The following is a 21,557-nucleotide window of genomic DNA, read 5'->3' as shown; positions in this document are numbered from 1 at the left end:
ATAGGCTTGGCTAGAGGGTCCCAGCTGACAGAATTGTAAGGCTGGGGCCTTCAGGTCTCTAAGATAGAGGAGGAATGTGTGATAGAGATTGACCTGGGAAGTTTCGGGTTTGGGTAGAGAGCTGAGTGGCTGGGGGAGGGAAAGGTGGGATGGAGCTCTAAACTTTTACTTCCAGGAGATCAGCCCTTTCTTCAGGCCACACCCTCACACCCAGCCTGTATTGGCTGGCCACACCCCCACAGCTGGCTGGGAAGAGATCTCAACCCTAACCCCCCCCCCCAAGCCGATTGCTTACAGATGTTCTAAGGAAAGGGATGGGGGTTAAAAGGAGAAAGGGAAGATAGGGGGTGCAGGGAAGAAAAGCTGAAGGAAGGAGGGGGAGATTCATGGAAGGGTGGTCAGGTGGGCAAGCCTGTGAAGATGAGAAGTGAGAGGTAAACAGTTGGAGAGGGTGAGAAGTGGAAAAGAGGATCTTGCTCCCTCTGTAATGCGTCCTACTCACTGCAGGCAAATCTATCTTATACCAAGGCTGTGATGATGTTACCTCTCAGCCCAAAACCTTCCATGGCTCCAACCTTTTAACCAATAAACATCTGTTTACTCCAAAGTGCCTAGAAGTACACAAGGCACACAGTCAGTGCCACTGACCCAATTCGGTATACAGTTTTGAGTGATAACTATGTGTAAAGCTCAGTAGCCATGCTGGGGGAACAAAAAGGGAGGAAGAGAGGGAACTGGGCCAGGATAGAAATGTAAATAAGATCAAAGAGGTGGACAGAGAGAGGCCTCAGGAGGAGGGAAAAGGCAGAGGAGCGAGGGCCAAGAGTGATGAGTGGAGAGTGAGAGAGAAGCAGGTAGAGGAAGCAGGAAGGAGAGTCCTGGAAAGATGGCAGAAGAGAGGGAAGCGGAAAGGAAAGAAGGAAATAAAAGGTGGGGGACAGAGGGAGAGGACTGTGGAGAGAGGGAGGCAGGCAGGGGTGTGGGGTCATGGAGAGTGGGAGATGGATAGAAATGGGGGGACAATCCTTTCTTGCTGCTGGGTCAGGAACTCCCTGCTGGCCAATGAGAGGCAGTTTGGAGTGGGCAGGAAGCCTGCAGGGCACCTGGTGTGCTCCCTATCTCCTTCCCATTTAGGACCCAGCTTTCTATGTCCTTTGCCATTTTTAGGTCCTTGAATTGACTTTCTTCCTTCTCTGGTTCCCTCTCCTCTCTTCCTTCACTTCTTGTGTACAGATTTCTGAAGGCAACCTCCTCCTCATTCATCACACCGCAGGCCAGCCCCTTGTCCCTCTTCTCTAGGTTTGTTTCCCTGTGATCGGTGGATGGGATGAAACACCTCGAGTGGCCGTGTTTCCAGCTCCAGTTTGCTCTCAATTCAGTGTCCCTCCTCCTTCATCAAACTGGTCTCGGGCTGAGATGTTTGTGTCAGAAGTCCCTTTGGCCTCTTTCCTGCTCCTGAATCCCTGGGGTGGTATTTGAGGGTGGGAGGAGGGGTAAGGTCCGAGGTGGAAAGTTTGACGCCGAGTCCAGGCCCCCAGCCCCTCTTAGACTGGCTGAGCTCATCTCTCCAAGCAACCACAGCTGGCCATTTTCCATGTGATCACCTCAGGGAGGGGGCTGGGCTCCAGAAACTCAGACAGAGCTGCCTGAGTTCCACAACGAGTAGGCTTGGGGCTGGAGCACCCTCAGGTGCTGCCATTTCACCTCTGCTGTGCCCTGCCGGGAAAGCCCTGGGGGAGGAGCAAGAGTGGAGGAGACAGGCCTGGAGAAGAGCCAAAGCTGGAATAGATTTTGGGCCCAAGTTGGCCCAGGTTTCTCTATCCCTGCACATGAATGTTCAACATTTGTGCTGGCCAGGCTGGGAAAAGATACTCTGTGATGTGAATGTTTATGTGAGGTGGAAACCTGTGTGTGTGTGTTTGTGTGTGTGTGTGTGTGTGGTCCGAACATCTGAACATGCTTCTGACGGTGTGCATGTATGCATGGGTGGGGGCATCTGTGGCCAATAGGTCAAAGTTTGTGTGTGTGTGTGTGTGTGTGTGTGTGTGATTGCCTTGCTCTTTCCAGTGCAGAGGGAGGTGAGACAGCTGCCTGGGGAATGAGGGCTGCATGCTCTCCCCGCCATCCCATCCCTTCTCTAGCCATGGCCTTCTCTCAACCACAGATAACAGGAGAGCCAGAGAAAGCAAGCCACAGAACAGAGAAAGGAAGGGGCCACTAGCCTCTCGAGAAGAAACTGGGGCAAGGGGCTAGCTGGACTGGCTGAGGTGAGAGTCACCCCCTACCCCAGGAGTGGATGCAGGGGCTGCTGTGAGAGTAGCCTGTGGCCCCGTCATGAAGGCTGCTGAGCTGGAAGCATTAGAGGGTGTCTAGTGTGGGTTTCTGCACCCCTTTTTCCAATCTCCTCCAGGCTCTGAGATCTTGGGACAGACTGGAGGAGGTTGGTGAGGAGTGTTAGGTGGGAAGGCAGGGAAGGGGGTGGGCAGGAAGCTGTTTTTCCCCTCTTTTCTGGCTCCTTTATGTCAGCAGACTGGCTTCCTTCCTCCTGACTGTACCTTGGCTCCCAGCTCATTTCCACTCTTATGCACAGCTCCTAGTCTGGCACAGAGGATTTTTTCCAAGCCGGGTCTTCTGGGAAAGGGGACCCCTAGATGAGTGGGAATAGGGGCAGAGGAAGCAAATGAGATGCCAGTGTGTCCCTCCAACTCACTCAAGGTCAGTAGCTTAGGCCTGAATGAACTATGGAGTGGCTCAGAGGATGGGAGGTGCTCTGAACAAAGCAGGGAGCCAGGAGTTTGGTTACCTGGGGACTGCCTCTCCTTCAGCCTGGGATGTGGAGAGAATAGGCTGGAGAGACACAACCATCCTCACCCTAGCCTCACTTCCCTCTCTGTGTCCCTACTTGGCTGTCCTTGCCTCAGTCTGCCCCTGCCTGCCCCACCTCCCACCTCCATCCACTGCCCTACAAGTCAAGGAATGTAAGTTTCCTCTCTCACTCTCTCATTGATTAGTCATGGGCACCCCATCCTCAAGGGAACCGTTACTCACCCTTGGGGCCCCCCCTCACTTGCAGTCGTCTCCCCAGAACTGGCTGAATTCCTGTAGGAGGAGCTTACAGAGTTGGACGTGGGTGGGGAGGTAGTGAGGGTTGTGGGTGGTGGGCAGTGTCCTAGACACAGCCAAGGCAGGAGCCCCTCCCACTCCTCAATACACACATACCCAAGGAAGTCATACTCCTAGTTGTAGCTACTTTAATGGTCACAAAGGTTTAGGCAAAAGGGGTGGGTTTGAGGCAGAGGACCGGGTGCTGTGACTGTGTGGAGAAGGGCCCGAAACAACTGAGCATCTAGTTTCTTCACTGGTGCTGGCTTTGGGGCCAGGATGAGGGCCTGGGGCCCGCTCTTTGGACTTGGCTGAGTGCCCAGGCCTGGCCTCTGTCTCACAGAATCAGACAGAGGCCTTTCCCAATAAGGAGCCTCCCATCTCTGGGTCCACTCCCCTGTTGCCCCCACTCCCTCTCCCCTGTAACAGCTCCTCTGCCCTAAAATGGCCACATTTTCCTTCCTTTCCTGCTTTCTTCCCCCCACACCTAGCTTTGGGCCCTGGGGGGAGAAAGGGAGCTGGGTAAGGGTAAGACTGCACAGGGGACAGGTGGGCAGGTTTGGAGAAGGGTAATGGGATCTCAGGAAGAGAGGGGAATAAGGCCACATGACCTAGGTATGTATGGGGATGGGCGTGGAGGCATGGCTTCCTGGAGTTATTGTCTTTTCCATAATAATAGCATACCCTATTATTATACATACTATATAATATATATTATTATACATATTATACTGTCATTACACATATAATACATGCTATGTATTTTAAGAGTTTTATATGTATTAACTCATTTAATTGGCACTGCCACTCTATGAGGGAGGTGCTGTTAACCTAGCTGGTAAGATAAGGAAACTGAAGCAGAGAGACTTGGTTAAGTAACTTGCCCAGGGTAAGTGGAAAAGCTGGATTCAAACCCAAGCAATTTGGCTTCACTTTAGGAGAAATCAACTTGCTCACTTTGTCTGTGCAGTTCTTGAGCCTCACTATCAGAGGCATAAGGAATGCCCAAGTGGCTTATGGGGTCGTGATGCTCACAGAAGCTGCCACTCAAATGTGACCCACTATGGACCCTTGGGTGTTTGCATGGATTCAGACTAAACACTCCCAGAGAGCCAATGACCCATGTTTTAAAAAAACAAAAACATTTTAAAACAAATCTACTGTTGAGTGACATGCAAATGATACGTAGGTTAGCACAGAAGCCAAATAAGTGTGACTGGTTGGGGAAGGGTGGGAGGGATACAAGAAGAGGCCAAAATAAGAGTTAGGGATGAGCTGGGAGAATGAAAGATCCCACAGGGGATGTGTGGAGGGACTTCCTTGGGCCCTTTTCCAGCCTTTTCTTATGTTCCAGGCAGTTAAAAATAGTGATTTATTCTACCCAGTGAGGGGGAGAAAGGAAGAAGGGGTTGAGAATTCTAGCCCTGAAGCAGACAGGGACCCCATGGGATGGATCCAGGTACTTGACTTAGAAGTTCCAGCTTGAGCAAGACTCTGCCCTTTTCTGGCCCTTAATCTTGTCTTTCCTAAACTGAAGAAATTGAACTAGATGACCCCTGAGGTTCCATCTCCAACACATTTAGATTTGTATATAGGAACTCAGTGGGGAAAACCAGTGTAGGGGCTGGAGTCTTTGTGTGGGGCCAGGACTAAACAAACACTTGGTAACTAGGATGAGCTCAGGGCTCTGGGGGAAAGGCTCTGCAGGGGGTGATGGGAAGGAAGCCAGGCCAGGCAAGCCCAATCCCAGAAAAGTGAATGAACAAAACTCATTCATTCATTCAACTGTTCCTTCAGAAATTAAAACCTAGGAACCTCAGCTTCCCATTCAAGGAGGCTATAATGAGAGTATGAGTTCTAGATGTCTAGGCAGGGCAAACTCTCAGGTCCCTCATCAGTTTTTGAGGGATTATGAGAGAAATTAACATTTGAAGAAATGTGCCGATGTCACCTGACAAATACCAGGTACAAATCTAAGTATTTTACATATATTACCTAATTTAACCACAAAATAATCCTATGAGGCAGCATTTTATATATCTTTCACATCAATTTACCTATTTAATCTTCACAACAACCCTCTAAAGTTAGTAAGTCCATTTGCTTGATGAGAAATCTGAAAAAGCAGGAAAAGGGGAAATTAGATTTCTAATAGGACTTTTCTGACTGGTAAAGGTGGAAGACCCTGGAAGGAGGTAGGGGACTGTTGCTTCTTAGGAAGATCTTTTCTGGCTCTGGGTTCAGACTGGCTTAGCTGAAGGGAGGGTTGGTGTGCTGGCCTTCCAGCTCTTGACAGCTGGGAGATGAAGATATACACTAACGTCACCGACGTGTTACAAATCAGAAGAAAATGGCAATCTGATATCTTTGAGAATGCTTCTGAGAAGTCTTTGGATAGGAACCTTAAATCAGCAAAAGGATCTTGAAAGGCCAGAGGCAGAATTCTGATTAAACTAGCTGCTATTTGTTTCCACCAACTACTGGTGCACAGTAGGAGATAAGGAAATTAAATATGTAGTGGGACTTCCTTATTGTTTGGGGCTGAAAGGGGGATCTTGCCTCCTCTGGTGATTGTGAAGTTAATGCAATCTTCCGTTACTAGGCAGGAGGTGGCGGTATGAGTGGTAGTGGTGGTGGAGGAGGGGGTGGTAGTGGAGATGGGGTGGTTCCCCTGGTTGACCTCTGACCAGGTAGAAAAGCCTGAGCTTTCTGAGAAGGAAATTTGCTAAAAGGGCACTTGGGGGAAGGGTCCATATGTTTGGGTTCCAGCCTGGGGTGAAGTCAGACACTTAAATCATACCTCCCAACTGCCCAATTCCTCTTTGAGCTCAGTTCCCAGCCAAAATCCTAGCTATCCTGCCAGAGGAGTGACTGTGGACATGGGGGAGGGACTAAGATGCTGGAAGTGGGTGGTTGGAAACTGGAATTAGTGGGAATTTGCTGGGAATACAAATCTGTTCTCATTAGTGTTATGAAATGGGTTCAAGGTCAGGGCTGGTAGGGCAAGGAGCCGGGAAATCTTAACAGAACTGAATTGTAGACTCCTTATCCCCTGGGACACAAGGACAGCCACACCCAGTGGGCTGAATTCCCCTCTCCCACAAATAAAACCACAGAGAAGTGCCTAGAGGCACAGATACCTACATAGACACACCCACTACTCTTCCCTCATCCAACTGTTGTTCACTTTTGACAGAAACCCCTGTACCTTCTGGAGCAGCAAGCAGCACTAGGAAAAAGGTGTGGGGGTTAGAGGGATGGGTATCCTGGATTTTCATTAAGAAACATCCTCCTCTAGTGATCGCAAAGGCCTGCACTATGTCGGCTCTTTTGCCCTTCCCCACCGGGGATGGGTCTGGATGATCTTCCCTCTCACTCTAGGAGAAACTTGGTGGTCTGTTGCTCTCCTGGTGTGCAACACCTCTTAACCACAGTGATGCAGGAGCAGGAGGCATGAGGACGGAGTGTGCACGTTGGGCGGGGAAATCAGGGCAGGGCGTTGAGAAAGCTACTCAATGGTGTTTTCCACTGGCCGGGATCCAGGTTGCTGGGTCCTGTCTGACCCAATAGCCAGTCCTGCTTCCTTCTTTTGTCAGCTTCACACTCAATGCTCATTTGGGGGTAAGGCAGGAGAGGCAGGGTTCCTCCAGAGGAAACGTATCCCTTCTGTGAGCGGTTTTCCAGGTGACTGTTCTGGATTGACTAAAGGGACTTGGGGGCATGAGTAACCTCATCCAGCCTGGGACCATCCCACCCATGCCTAGTGTTCTCTTCCATGTAAAGGAGTTTGTCCTGGCCCCGTCATGGTATAACTATAAGCACTTAGACATCTAATAAGAACCACGATGCTTTTATTTTGGGCTAAGCTAAGTTTGCCCCATTCTGTTCTATGAATTCTCTGCTTATATCCCCATTAGACTGGAAGCTTTACTGGAACAAGAATTGTGTGTGTGTGTGTCAGTTGTTACAATGTTGTAACCCCGCATGAGGAAAGCAATACGGGGTGGGGCAAAATAGGTTTACAGTTGTTCGTATGGAAAAAGTAAAATTATTAATAAACAGTACAAAAATAAACTCTGTGTTTCACATATTCACAACTGTAAACCCGTACATGTTTGCCCCACCCTGTACATGTTTCTTTATATGCAAAGTGACAGTGTGATAATACCAGAGGAGGGAAGATCTTGGAAATGCTGAAATATATTTTTTCCAAGAAAAGGGGAGGGCCACTGAAATGGGGGTAAGCTGACATGAAGGCCTCCCTGCTCTCCCATCCCTGAAAAACAGAAAAAAAAGCTTCATTTAAATACATCCTCTATTGCAGTTGCTTGAGTCTCAGTGTTTAAGTATTATCTCACTGATATGCCCAGTCTAGCTTGGTTCCTGTGATTCCAGTATCTGGAATGTACTGTCTTCATTCATCAAGGCCCACCCAAGCCCTGCATATGTTTCTCCAGCTCATTCTAACTCTCAGTAATGTCCCACTCTTCTAAATTCCTGCATTCATAGTCTGGACTACACAGTCTAACACATAATTATAACAGGGTATTTATAAAGTCTTTGTACAACTTAGAAATTGAATATATTTGGATATACATATGATAGGAACAACTACAAATATTTTATGAAAGCAAAGCCCATAAAATTTTTAATGCTAATGTTTGCTTTTTGTTAATGTGCTTTTAAATTGTACAGGAAGGGTATGTATTATACTGGAAAGAAGACCTGGGTTTGAATGCTGACTCTCTCACTTGATAGATATGTGACCCTGGCAAGTTACTTAACTTCCCTGGGTCTCAGTATTTTTAATCTGTAAAATGGGGATAATATCTTCCTCACAGATTTGTTGGGAGAATTAAACTAATATACTAAATGTACAATTACCTACCACAGTGGTTAACTGCAAATATTAAAGCCTCATTCAGTCTGTCTGATAAATCTGAAATCTATTCAAAGTCTGAAATGCTTTCTGAATGGAATGGAATATATTTTATAAGTCAGTTCTGAACACATACATTAAAAGCCTTCCTCAAGCTCCCTCCCCAGTACCCCAGATTTCACAAGTCATAGCATTTACTCCACTGCATTGCTTCTGAGTTCCTGACCCAAAGAAATTAAATTACTTTTAAGCCACTAAAGTTTGGGAATAATTTGTTATGCATCAATGGGTAACTAATATAGTCTATAAATCCCTTGAAAGCAGCATTTGTTTTGTACTTATTTTACTTCAAGTTATTGCATCAACCACCTCCCTGCCCCTGCATTGGAGATTAGAGCATACTTAAACATCTGTGGAATACAAGAGGTGAAATGACATTGCCCTTGAAATTCAGCACAGTACAACTGGACGAGAAAACCAAGATGTTCATGAGTCAGAATATTCTGATCATTTTTTCTTCCCTGAGGGTATTTAAGATCTCCCAGGGTGGAGGTAAGGACAAAGGAGTAGAACTCAGGTATTATTTGTCATTTTGGAGTTTCCCAAAACTCTGTTCTCAATTCTTTTTTAAAATTATTTTTTATTATTGATTTTTAGAGAGAAAGAAAGAAATATTGATTTATTGTTCCACTTATTTATGCATTCATTGGCTGGTTTTTTAATGTGCCCTGACTGGGATGGAACCCACTATCTCGGTTTATTGGGATGATGCTCCAACCAAGTGAGCTACCTGGCCAATGCCTGTTCTCAATTCTTATGTGGAATATTTTCTTAAGCCTGGGTATAGAGGGAAGTTTTGGTAAATGTGGAGTTTCCAGTATACTATGGAAACTCACCTAGGCAAAGGAAGTGAGACAATGCCTGGAGGAAAAGGGATGTTTCTCTTCACAGGATAAATTCAGGCACAGGTCCTTTCCTAGGGACCAGGTAAACACTGCTCAGGCATCCAGGACCAACAGAGTCATCCCACTGTGAATATGAATGTGCACGAAGGGGCCTGAGGAAGGACAACTCTGGGGGCAATGAAGATTAGATTAGAGACAGAACCACATTAAACCCAAACTCTATTAATAAGTGGATGTTACCCAGATGAGCATCATTTTCTTTTTGACATGGTAGCTTTAGATTCTCTTAGTTACATGGTTGACTAGAGCCTCTGGCCTGTCAGTATATAGAGAATCAGGAGGTCTGGACCTCTAACCTTCAAATCCCTGTGGTGGTGGGTGCCTAGTGTGGGAGCAGGGACATTGTGAACTCAGAACTTTAACTTCCCCCACTCCTCTAGTACATGGTTCCCTTAGCTTAGGCATAGCTTATGCCTGGGATCACATGGGGTTCTGTGGGTGCTAGACTGGTAACCCTCAAGAAGAGAAAGTCAATCACTTCTCAAAATTGAATAGCAGATGTTGGAGGAGGAAGATATTATAGGTACCATTTAGCCCAATGTCCTCATTTTATAGACAAGGAAATTGAGGCTCAGGGAAAAGAAATGCCTTGCCCAAGGTCATACAGCTAATGTGGGATATAATCCAGGTGTCCTTATTCCAAGTTAGCTCTTTCCACCATGCCACACTTGCCTTCACTTTAGTTTCATCATATATTCCCTTTTATCCCACTAACTCCCAACTTTATTCTGGGTTATATTCAGAAAGGTCCATTTCCAGACTCCACCCCCCCTCCCCCCCAGAAGGGTAAAGAGCCTCTGTTTTTGTTTTTGGGTATAGAGCATTACTCCCTTTCCCTGCCTCTCTTTCTCCTGTTGCTCTCAATGAGGAACTGAGTCTATTTCTCTCTATATAGGAGGGTTATTAGAAGTTCTGGGCTCCATTCAGTTTGTGGCAGGGAAGCTGATGGGCACAGTGCCTTGGGATGCCCTCCATGTTGGCAGGCTGACTGTACCCAACTGGTGGTCATGGCCTAGTGCCCACTGGCAGGGAGGGTACCCATCCATGCATTCATTAACTTGATGCCTGGCATCCATGGATGCTAGATGGCTGGCTGGCTGAATACCTATGCTGGTCCTGGTTTGTGTCAATTTTAAAGATACTGGCAGTTCTAGATTGGCAGGAAGGACATCTCATTGCCAACCTAGAATCTGTGCTAAATCTGTGCACAGGACCTCCTGGACTTTAGGTAAGAGCTTTAAATGTCTCTGTGATCCCCCTCTTCTTCTCATCCTTACTCCACTATAGAGTTCTTTGTATCACCTTTTCCTAGCCTGATACCAGAAGCTGACAGGTGACAGTCTCAGGCCAAAGTTTCTCAGAAAGGGAAGGAAGAGAAATGGGGCATATGTGAGTTAGGCTGAGTAGGAACTAGGAAGCAGCAAAGGTACCCTGCCTACTCTCCCCACAAGCTTCAAAAGACTCTGGAAGCTACCTATTGCCCAATTATTTCCACAGCAGTTCCAGGCAGCCTTAGACTGCATCTCCACCTGCTGGTCACCAAGAAGATCAACAGCCCTGTCTCAGCTCTTTCTTTAGAATATAGAAACTAAAACTTCACCAATACTCCCTCTTCATTTCAAGGTTAAATTCTTCCTTCTCATAATCTGTTGAAGTTACAGTTTTCTCTCTTGGGAAACTGCCTTTTCAAGAGACTGAATGTAGGGATACCTGGGTACAATTTCCCTTTCAAAACATCTCTGAAGCTAGTTGCCCTAGGTGTAGGGTGGTCGAAATCTATGCCCCTCCTCACCCTGGTTAACTATACCCACAGGTAGAAACAGCAGGTAGTGAGGTCATACTTAAACAAAGATCACAGGATCCCTGTTGGCCTTAGGGGCAGGGAGAAATAAGTCTTAAAGAACTGCTCTTATTTTTCTCTCTGTCCCTATCTGATTTAGATATGGGAGAGCCTGAGGGAGTCCTCTAATGTTTTTTGTTTTGTTTTTTATCTCTACTGTTTTTTTCATATCATTCTCTTCATTTTCCTCTTCCCATCTCACTAGCAAAGACAACTCCTTTAGAACCCATTAGCTATCATTCAGTCCATGTTGAAACCATGGGCTAGGGAATCCTGAGAGTCCCTAGGGCTACACCTTGAGAAGTGAAGGTCATCTTAAGCAGGACAGCTCTCAAATTAATACTTTATTGGTGAAATTGGACAATGTCAATAAATACCCTTAAAATTGACCAGGATACAGTTTCAATTCATGGAGGACATAGGGCTAGGAAAACAAATCAGATCCAGAAATTTACTCTCCTTTCTCAGCTGACAGTCTGATCTACCCAGGTTGAGTAAAAAGTAATTTCTTTTTTATTTTCTGGATGCCCAGCCTTGACCGAAAGGATCCCCTTTAAATGTCTCAAATTTTGTCTTAACAGGAAGAAGTCAAGGAGTTAAGACAGTATAAGGGGATAATCTTATGCTATATGCACTTCATGTCATCTCTGTGTTAGGTATCCTCAGTTTATGCATTATAGCTGAAATGTATTGAGTGCTTACTGTTAACACTCTTAAGAACTTAAATGTGCCCTGGCTGTTGTGACTCAGTGGTTGGAGCATCAGCCCGAGCACCAAAAGGTCAAAAGTTGGATTCCTGGTCCAGTGCATGTACCTGGGTTGTGGGTGAGGATTAACAATGAATAAACAAACAAACACTTAAATGCATTTTCCACATTTGTATCTTTAAATCATTGTATGATTCAGATACTGTACCTTTATTATCCTCATGTTCTAATCACTATTATGCTATACTCTTTACTTGGTGATTAGTGTAATTTTGTTTTTAAAATTTATCTTCATTGATTTCAGAGAGAAGAAGGGAGAGGGAGGGAGAGAGATAGAAACATCAATGATGAGAGAGTCATTGATTGGTTGCCTCCTGCACGCCCCCTACTAGGGATTGAGACCGAAACCCAGGCATGTGCCTTGACTGGGAATGGAACCACGATCGTCTGGATCATAGGTCAATGCTCAACTGCTGAGTCATGCCAGCCAGGCAGTGTGTAGATTTTTTAAGGACCTACTTGGGTCTTTAACAACTCAGTGTAATTATCTTCCTTGTAAATGCCTTTGAAAAAAAAAAGCCTTTCTTCAGAGTGATACGTCGTTGCAGAAACTTTATGCATCAGAATTATATGAGGTGCATTTTGAAACACCCTAGTTGGTTTGGCTCAGTGGATAGAGCACTGGCCTGGGGACTGAAGTGTCCCGGTTCAATTCTGGCCAAGGGCACATACCACAGTTGCAGTCTCAATCCCCAGCCCTGGTCTGGGAGCCTGCAGGAGGCAACCAATCGATGTCTCTTCCTCTGTCTCTCTCCCCTGCCTTCCAGTATCTCTGAATAAGCAATGGAAAAAATATCCTCGGGTAAAGATTAAAAAAAAAGTGTATTGTGAAAAAGATTCCAGTGTGCTGCTTCTAGATAATCCGATTCAGGAAATCTGGACCAAAGCCCAGGAATCTGCATTTTAAAATAAGCACCCAAGTAACTGTGATGTAGGTGATATTTGGATTATGTTTTGAGAAACACTGCCTTTGAGTATAAATGGCCTGAGGGTAGGGCTGTTAACTATAACAAATCTTCATGTGTATATCCCATTTAAGTTGGCTGCTTGTAGCAATAGATGTAACACTGGGCTTTGGATCATCCTTGGCTAAGAACTAAAGGATGCTCATTCACTCTGATCTTTTTTTTTTTTTTTTTACACCAAGGAGAGGCAGTCCTAGGGCCTCCCTATCTGTTAGAGGCCCTTAGAAACAAGACTATGTTACATGTTGTAAGTGGCTTTTTCCCTTATTTCAAAAGGTTTGATGAAGGCTGTACAGTTTTGCCATACTGGCCCTAGTGATTCTGCAGTCTCCACTGGAGAGGGCTGAGAATGATATGTTATTTTTGTCCACCTTCTGAAATGCACAATGCAGGCGGCAGGGTAAAGGGAGGAGAGTCAAGGGCTAAGATAGAGTCTGAAGCAAACTAAGAAAGCATTTTAGCAGGGGAGAAATGAAGGGTTGCACATGGCTCCAGTAACACCACAGCATTCTCTGAAGACAGCACCAGTCACTGCTGGCTGTTTCCTATTTTGAAGGAAAGAACAACAAAAAACAGTATTGGCAAACTGACCCTCGGTTTGTCTGGAAATGGTGTTCTGGAAAGCAGTTTGCATCAGAGAAGCACAAGAATGAAGGTCTTGAAGAAAAAAAAAATGGGGCCAAAAAATACAGCAAGCACCTCATATAGCCCAAAGGAGGCGGCAGGGACATTGTGGAAAACTCTATTTAATCCCTGGCCTGGCTAACAGCCTTTTAATGCACTTTTTATAACAAGCCTGGCTTCTGAGGTTGTGATGAGCGTTCTAGCTCCTAGAATCAGTTACGGTTCTTTGAAAAATTTCTTACTCCTGGGACAGATTAACCAAAACCCCAAACTGGGAAATTAGGGAGCTCCAGTTGCTCTGCATGTTTTAAAAGGCTATATTTGATTCAATATGGTGAAGTCAAAACCCTTTAACTTTCTAGGTTACTTTCTTTTCCCACTGCTTCTCTCACTCATCTGGATGGCCTCAGAGAGTATTTTCAGGTTGACAGAAAAATTTTACAGAATGATCAAAAGCAAAGCAAGCCCTAGAAATGGCTGCAGAATCTTCCTCCTCTTTACTTTAAAATGCTTTTTTTCAATTGAATAAGTAGAAAAACAAAATTTTCCAGTTGTACCAACCATGGAGGTCATCTAGTTCAATCTCCTCACTTCATAGAGAAATGAGGTAAAGAAAGTTTAACTGACGTGTCCAACATCACAGGGCTGTTCTTACAATCAAGAGAAGTCTGTCAAACTCCCAGTTCAATGTTACCTCTCTTAACTGCTTTCATAACCACTTTTCTCAAGTAGTTTTTGCCTGCCCATGACTTAGTACTCAGGTACTATAGCAACAAGTTTTTGGCTTTTTGGGGGGAGGTTGGCATAGTACCTTTTTCTGTGAACTTTGAAGTAACTTACTTGCTTTTAAAAAAAGGCTGACCTCAATCTTATTACAAAAACAAACATTGAAAAACTCTAACACACTCTAGAGCAAACTCTGAACGCTCCAGGTACTGATTATCCAGTTTCCTTTTCCCTTTCTCTGCTGACCATGCATTTGGATGTTTACATTGGTCAGTAGCCCTGCAAAAAGTCTGATACAGCCCAGCCGCTGTGGCTCAGCCATTAAGCGTTGACCTATGAACCAGGAGGTCACAGTTCATTTACCGGTCAGGGCACATGCCCAGGTAGTGGGCTTCATCCCAAGTGGGGGGCGTGAAGGAGGCAGCCAGTCAATGATTCACTCATCACTGATGTTTCTATCTTTCTCTCTGAAATCAATAAAGACATATTTTTAAAAAAAGTCTGGTACAATATATGTTGTGGTACTGTTTGTGGCAGCTTCCTGATCCCTAATAGTATCTACGGTGCTATGTTCTCAAAGTCAGTATTCCAAAGGCTGGAACTTCCTTGCTGGATTAGTTTGTTAGTGTTCTAGGAGTCATTCCTATATACCTGCTCCTCCAGCAAAAAAAATAAACTAGACCACCTTCTTATACCATATATAAGAATAAACTCAAAACGGATTAAAGAATTAAATGTAAAAGTTGCAATCATAAAACTCATAGAAGAAAACATAGGCAGTAGCCCCTTTATATTTCTCTTAGTAATATTTTTTTCTGATATATCTCCTCAGGCAAGGGAAACAAAACAAAACAAAACAAAAACAAATGGGACTACATCAAACTAAAAAGATTTTGCACAGCAAAGGAAATCATCAACAAAATGAAAAGACAACCTACTGAATGGGAGAAAATATTTGTCAATGATACATCCAATAAGGGGCTAATATCCAAAATTTATAAAGAATTCATATAACTAAACACCAAACAATCCAATTAAAAAATGGGCAGAGGACCTGAATAGACACTTCTCCAAAGAGGACATACAGATGGCCAATAGACTTATGAAAAGATGCTCAATGTCACTAACCATCAGAGAAATGCAAATTAAAACCACAATGAGCTATCACCTCACACCAGTCACAATGGGTGTCATCAATAAATCAATAAACAAGTGTTGTCGAGAATGTGGAGAAAAAGGAACCCTTGTGCACTGTTGGTGGTAATGCAGATTGGTGCAGCTACTGTGGAAAACAGTATGGGTACTCCTCAAAAAATTAAAAATAGAACTATATGACCCAGCAATTCCACTTCTAGGTAAATATCTGAAGAAATCCAGAACACTAATTTGAAAAGATATGTGCACCCCTATGTTCATGAAGCAACTCAGGTGTCCATCAACAGACAATTGGCTAATGAAGAGGTGGTACATATATAAAATGGAATATTACTTGGCCATAAAAGAAAATAACCTTGGACATATCAAGTTGGCGGCGTAGGTTAACAGCTGTACCCACCGTCTCCTGCAACCACATCAAAATTACAACGAAAATACAGAACCATCATCACTCAGAACCTCCTGAAATCCAGCTGAACAGAAGCCCTACAACCAGGGAACTGAAGAACCATCCGGACTGGTAGGAGGGGCAGAGACACGGGCGGATTGGGGCTGAATCCCGGAGACTCAGTAGCGGGCCCACACCTGGTGCTGTGGTTTAAAGCCCAGAGGGGCATCTTGGTGGCAGAGGTTTCCTGGAGGAGTGAGGGGTCCCAGCCTCAGATCAAGCTCCTAGCCCAGGGCTCCAGGGCTGGGAATAGACGTCCCCACAACTTTGGGCTGTAAAAACCAGTGGGGACTGTGGCTGAGGGTCCTGGAGGATGCGGGAGTCCTAGGCTTTCCTCTTTTTTTAAATTTTTTATATTTTATTATTATTACTTTTAAATATATCTTTATTGATTTCAGAGAGAGGAAGGAGATGGAAACATCAATGATGAGAGTCATTGATTGGCTGCAACCCACAACCCGGGCATGTGCCCTGTCCGGAAATCGAACCCCCGATTGCCTGGATCCTAGGTCGGAGCTCAACCGCTGAGCCACGCCCGGCCAGGCCCAGGCTTTCCTCTTAAAGGGCCCGCGCATGGACTCACTCAGATGGGCTCCCTCTGAGCCCCAGCGCCGGGCAGCAGCTTGAAAGGAGCCTGGGACACTTGGGGAGGAACTAACCTGCCTGAAATGGGGGCGACAGGTGGAGGGGCAGCTTTTTCCCCAGGCAGAAGAGCTGGCAGAGGCCATTGCTCCTTTGGTGAGTCCTCCCTGCACACAGCCAGCAGGCAGGCGCCATGCTTGAATCTCCAGCGCCATGCTTGAATCTCCAGCGCCTGACTCACACCTTTGGCCCCGCTTCGTGATTCCCGGAGGCCCCGCCCCTCCCCACCTGCAGCTCATCCAGGCCATTTCCAGGGGCTTTTCTGTGCAAGTGGCCTCTGGAGCCTCAAGCTTAGGACTTTCCTAAAATCTCTCAAACAAGCAGCAGCACGCCCCATATGACTTGATAAGTGGCCCCAGGCCTGGCACTAGTGACAGCCTGCACTGGTTCATACTTTGGCCTCTTCTGGACACTTCCAAGCTCAGCGCAAGTAGCAGCCAACTACGGTTTGCTCTGTAGCTCATGCTGGGTGGCCCTGGGCAAGGCACTGGCAGAGGCCGACTTTGTACCTCCTGGGAGGCCCCAGAGACAGTGCACCTGGTGGTCAGACTCGACCACGCTGGATTACAACCCTACCACATCCATGAGTGACACACTCAAGGGATACACTTGGTGAACACCAAAGCCCCACTGAAGTAAATCCTGCTCCACAGGGGTGTCTCCAGCACAGCAGCTCTTTGGCTGTAGTTGCAGCTGGTCCTGAAGCTGATTGGTCTGGGGGTCAATTCCTCCCAGTGATGCCAACAGCAACCAAGGCTCAACTACAACAGGACAGTGCACACAGCCCACACAGGGGAACACCTACAAGGCCCAGCTCAGGTGACTGGGGAGGATGAGCCACTGGACCCTACAGGACACCTACTACACAAAGTCACTCTACAAATTCCAGGAGACATAGCAGCTCTACCTAATACATAGAAACAAACACCTGGAAGCAGCCAAAATGTGGAGGCAAAGAAACATGTCACAAAGAACAGAAGAAATCTCTAGAAGAGGAACTAAATGAAATAGATCCAAGCAAGCTGACAGAGTTCAGAATCTTGTTTATAAGGATGTTTAAGCATACTATTATGGAAATAACTGAGAAAATCGATAACATAATACAGTACCAATTTGAAATGAAGGCTACACGAACTGAAACGAAGAATAATTTATAAGAAGTCAACAGTAGAGTAGAGGATGCTGAGAATCAAATCAGCAATTTGGAACATAAGGAAACAAAAAACACCCAACCAGAAGAGCAAAAAGAAAAAAGAATCCAGAAATATGAAGATAGTATAAGGAGCCTCTGGGACAACTTCAAGAGGCCCAACATTTGTATTATTGGGGTACCAGAGGGGAAGAAAGAGAACAAGGAATTGAAAACCTATTTTAAAAAATAATGACAGAAAACTTCCCCTACCTGGGGAAAGAAACAGACTTACAAGTCCAGGAAGCACAGAGGGTCCCAAACAAGAGGAACCCTAAGAGGCCCACACCAATAAAAATGCCAAAAGTTAAAGACAAAGAAAGAATTTTAAAAGCTGCAAGAGAAAAACAGTTAGTTACCTACAAAGGAGCACCCATATGACTGTCAGCTGATTTCTCAACATGAACCTTGCAGGCCAGAAAGGAGTGGCAAGAAATATTCAAAGTGATGAAAAGCATGAAACTACAACCAAGATTGCTCTACCCAGCAAAGCTATCATTTAGAATTGAAGGTCAGATAAAGGGCTTTGCAGATAAGAAAAAGCTAAAGGAGTTCATCACCACCAGACCAGCACTACAGGAAAAGTTGAAGGGCCTTCTTTAAGAAGAAGCTAATGAACAAAAGAATCTGATGAACTAAATAGATCCAGAGACATTGACGCATGTAACAGACGATCATATTTCAGAGGAAAGAGGGAAGGGGGTGGAGGGTGGGAAAAGATTAACCAAGGAAGTTATATGCATATATGCATAAGCCATGGACACAGTCAACAATGGGGTGAAGGCCTGGGGAGGGGGTGGGAGCGAAGTGGAGGGAGTCAATTGGGGGAATAAAACCGGACACATGTAATACTCTCAACAATAAAGATAAATTAAAAAAAAATAGCCCGGCTGGGCCTGGCTCAGCGGTTGAGCGTTGACACAGGTTCCAGGTGATCGGGGTTTGATTCCTGGTCGGGGCACATGCCTGGGTTGCGGGCTTCATCCTCAGTTGGGGGTGTGCAGGAGGCAGCTGATGAGTGACTCATCATTGATGTTTCTATCTCTCTCTCCCTCTCCTTTCTTCTGTCTGAAATCAATAAAAAGACAAAAAAAATAAAAAAATAAATTAAAAAAATAAAAAATAAATCTTACCATTTATGACAATGTGGATGGACCTAGAGAGTATTATGCTAAGTGAAATCCGTTGGACAGAGAAAGACAAATACCGTATAACTTCATTTATATGTGGAATCTAAAGAACAAAATAAATGAAAAAACAGAAATAGACTCATAGATACAGAGAACAAACTGATATTGCCAGATTGGGGGACCTTGGGAGGCTGGGTGAAAAAAGGGACGTGATTAAGAAGTACAAATTGGTAGCTATAAAATAGTCATGGGGATGTAAAGTACAGCATAGAAAATATTGTCAGTAATATTGTAATAACTATGTATGGTGCTAGGTAGTTACTAGAATTACCAGGGGGATCACTTGTAAATTATATGTGTCTACCATTATGCTGTACACTTGAAACTAATATAAAATACTGAATGTCAACAATTGAAAAATTAAAAGTTACCCAAGGAGGCAACATTTGAGTTGGAACTTGAAGGTGGAATATGCTAAGCAGAAAAGTGTTGGGAAGGGAGGGAACATGTGCATTTTAGGGAACATGTACATTCTAGGAAACAAGAGTGTGAAGGTATGGTCATTAAAGAGTACAACGTGGCCTGGCTGGATGTGGCTCAGCAGTTGAGCATCGGCCTAGGATCCAGGAGATCATGGTTCCGATTCCCAGTCAGGGCACGTGCCCGGGTTGCGGGCTCGATCCGCAGTCGGGGGTGTGCAGGAGGCAGCAGATCAATGATGACTCTCTCATCAATTATAAAATGTAGTGGGAATAATAATACTGTGTTTGGGGGTAGCTGGCCTGACTGCAATTATGGTTCCTCCATACAGTAACTAAGTAACTCTGGTCAAACCTTGTATTGAATATGATCCTCAGTTTTCTTTTTTATTTATTTTTTATTTTATTATTATTTTTAAAAAATATATCTTTTATTGATTTCAGAGAGAGGAAAGGAGAGGGAGAGAGAAATAGAAACAATGATGAGAGAGTCATTGATCGGCTGCAGCCCGTAATCCGGGCATGTGCCCTGACCGGGAATCGAACCCTGATTGCCTGGATCCTAGGTCAACGCTTTAACCACTGAGCCACGCCCGGCTGGGCTCTTTATTTTTTTTTAAAAAATACATCTTTATTGATTTCATAAAGAGGAAAGGCGAGGGATAGAGAGATAGAAACATCAATGATGAGAGTCACTGATCAGCTGCCTCCTGCACACCCCCAACTGGGGATCGAGCCCGCAACCCGGGAATGTGCCCTGACCAGGAATTGAACCCCGATCACCTGGATCCTGGGTTGACGCTCAACAGCTGAGCCATGCCTGGCCAGGCCCTCAGTTTTTTTTATTTACCAATGGAGACCTAATATTATGTATTTCATGGGGTTATGTGGAATTAAATTAACAATGCATATACAGTACTTTGTATAGTGCTTGGCACATGTTAAAAGCTGAAAAAGCGTTTGCTATTATTAGGTAAACTGGGTACAGATTTCTAAGTACCTTGAGCGCTATGTTAAGGCAGGTGGAGAATAAACTGAAATGGGGAAAACCTAATGGCTAAAAGACTACTTAGGAGGTTGCTCAATAGTTCAGGCAAGGATGACGATTTGAAATAGGACAGTCGCAGCGGAGAAACAAAGAACTGGTTGATTTCAGTAGTCATTTCTGGTATTGAAATACCAAGATTTGGTGGCTAACTGAATGTGAGGGAATTCTGAAAAAACTGAGTGAACAGTGACATTATGAAGAACAGTTCTAAGTGGCAGCTGAAGGCTCTAAGCACCTCCAAGTCCAAGGCCTGATTGAGGCAAATGGTCTTAAGTATTTTGTGCATAACATTGATATGGCTCCTCTCACAAGTATTATAAGAAATAATCTACTGCTTTGTGAATGCTTCAGGGAATAGGACTAAAACAGACCACTGGTCTTGGAAATGAGGAGGTTGAGTGGCGACGGTGAAGACAGAGTAGACATTTGCAATGGATTAAGGAGTAAGCAAGGACTGGAGATCTAGTACAGACAACTCTTGCAAGAAATGCCAGCACTGAAGGGAAGAAATAAGCAGGCAATGGCTCAAGGGGGAGTGTGGAGGGTTCTGTGTATTGGTTTACTGAACATGTGGGTTCCTCTAGAAGTTGGAAAGCTAAAAACTACATTTTCCACATTCCCCTGTAGCTGGGGGCGGGGGGGGGGGGGAGGTTCAGATGTGATTTAAATTTTGCCTATGAGATGCACTAGTGTATCACTTGGATTCTGGAGCCAGCAGGGGTTCAGACAGGGTGCAGGGCATCTCTATGGGGTTGCTGACAGCAGCAGAGATATTGTGCTTCTTGAACTGGGAGCTGCAGTGGCAGCTTCCTAACTGTAGAAGAAGTAACAGCTCCCTGAGCAGCCTTTGGGAGTTACTTTTGGAAATTCAGTCTTGAGTTTGTTTCTTCAAGCCTTCCTAACAATTCTGTGATCCATTTAATTCCCTGTAACACTTTCCCCCTTCCTGCTGAGACAAGCTCATATGGATTGTTTTCTGCAATGGAACCCTGACTGATACAGAGGACAGGGTATGTGTTTCTTTAAAAAAAGGAATGTAACCTTAGCATTTTTGTAGCTTAAAGAGTTAAACATCTAAGAAGATAACCCATTTATTAATGAAAAATGTAATAAAAATGTAATACATATAAAGAAAAAAGTTAAAGAGAAACAGAATTAAAGTTAAGAGAAAAGAGGGAATAACTTACGGAAGATATTGGAGGATAGAAGTTGGGTGTGATAGCCAGCTACCAAGATGGCCACAATGATCCCTGCCTCCTGATATTCATGCTCCTGTGAAGTCCCCTCCCATAATGAAAAGACTCACCAGTGTAACCAAAAGCATATTGTGGAAACGATGGAGTGTGACTTCTGAAGTTAGGTCATAAAAGAATTTACAGCTCTCACCTTGCTCTTAGGCACTCTGGGGGAAGGCAGGTGACATATTGTGAGGACAAATAGGCTGTGGAGAGTCCCACATGGGGAGGAACTGAGGCCTTCTGCCACCAACCAACAATGACTTGCTAAACATGTAAATGAGCCACCTTAGAAGCAAATCCTTCAGCCTCAGTCTGAAAGTGTGAGGGTAATAAATGTTTATTATTGTTTTAGTCCACTAT

General features: G+C 44.9%; 1 long non-coding RNA gene across 4 annotated transcripts in view; it reads left to right on the top strand.

Moving 5' to 3' along the window:
- LOC148093844 (uncharacterized) overlaps positions 1-21,557 on the top strand; it is a 28,895-nt gene that overhangs the window by 6,116 nt on the left and 1,222 nt on the right. For 2 of the 4 annotated variants that reach the window (XR_015714058.1, XR_015714057.1), the window contains one exon: positions 1,234-1,668. The exons of 1 other annotated variant lie outside the window; for it this stretch is intronic. This is a non-coding gene — a long non-coding RNA (uncharacterized LOC148093844). Of the gene's footprint in view, positions 1-1,233; positions 1,669-21,557 lie in introns of those variants that run through there. One more of the 4 variants, XR_015714060.1, reaches the window with a different exon arrangement.

The sequence above is a fragment of the Miniopterus natalensis genome, chromosome 2, assembly GCF_054644295.1.
Source record: "Miniopterus natalensis isolate mMinNat1 chromosome 2, mMinNat1.hap1, whole genome shotgun sequence".
Taxonomy (NCBI): Eukaryota; Metazoa; Chordata; class Mammalia; order Chiroptera; family Miniopteridae; genus Miniopterus; species Miniopterus natalensis.
The sequence above is the reverse complement of the archived record's forward strand: the minus strand, read 5'-3'. Positions and strand labels throughout refer to the sequence as shown.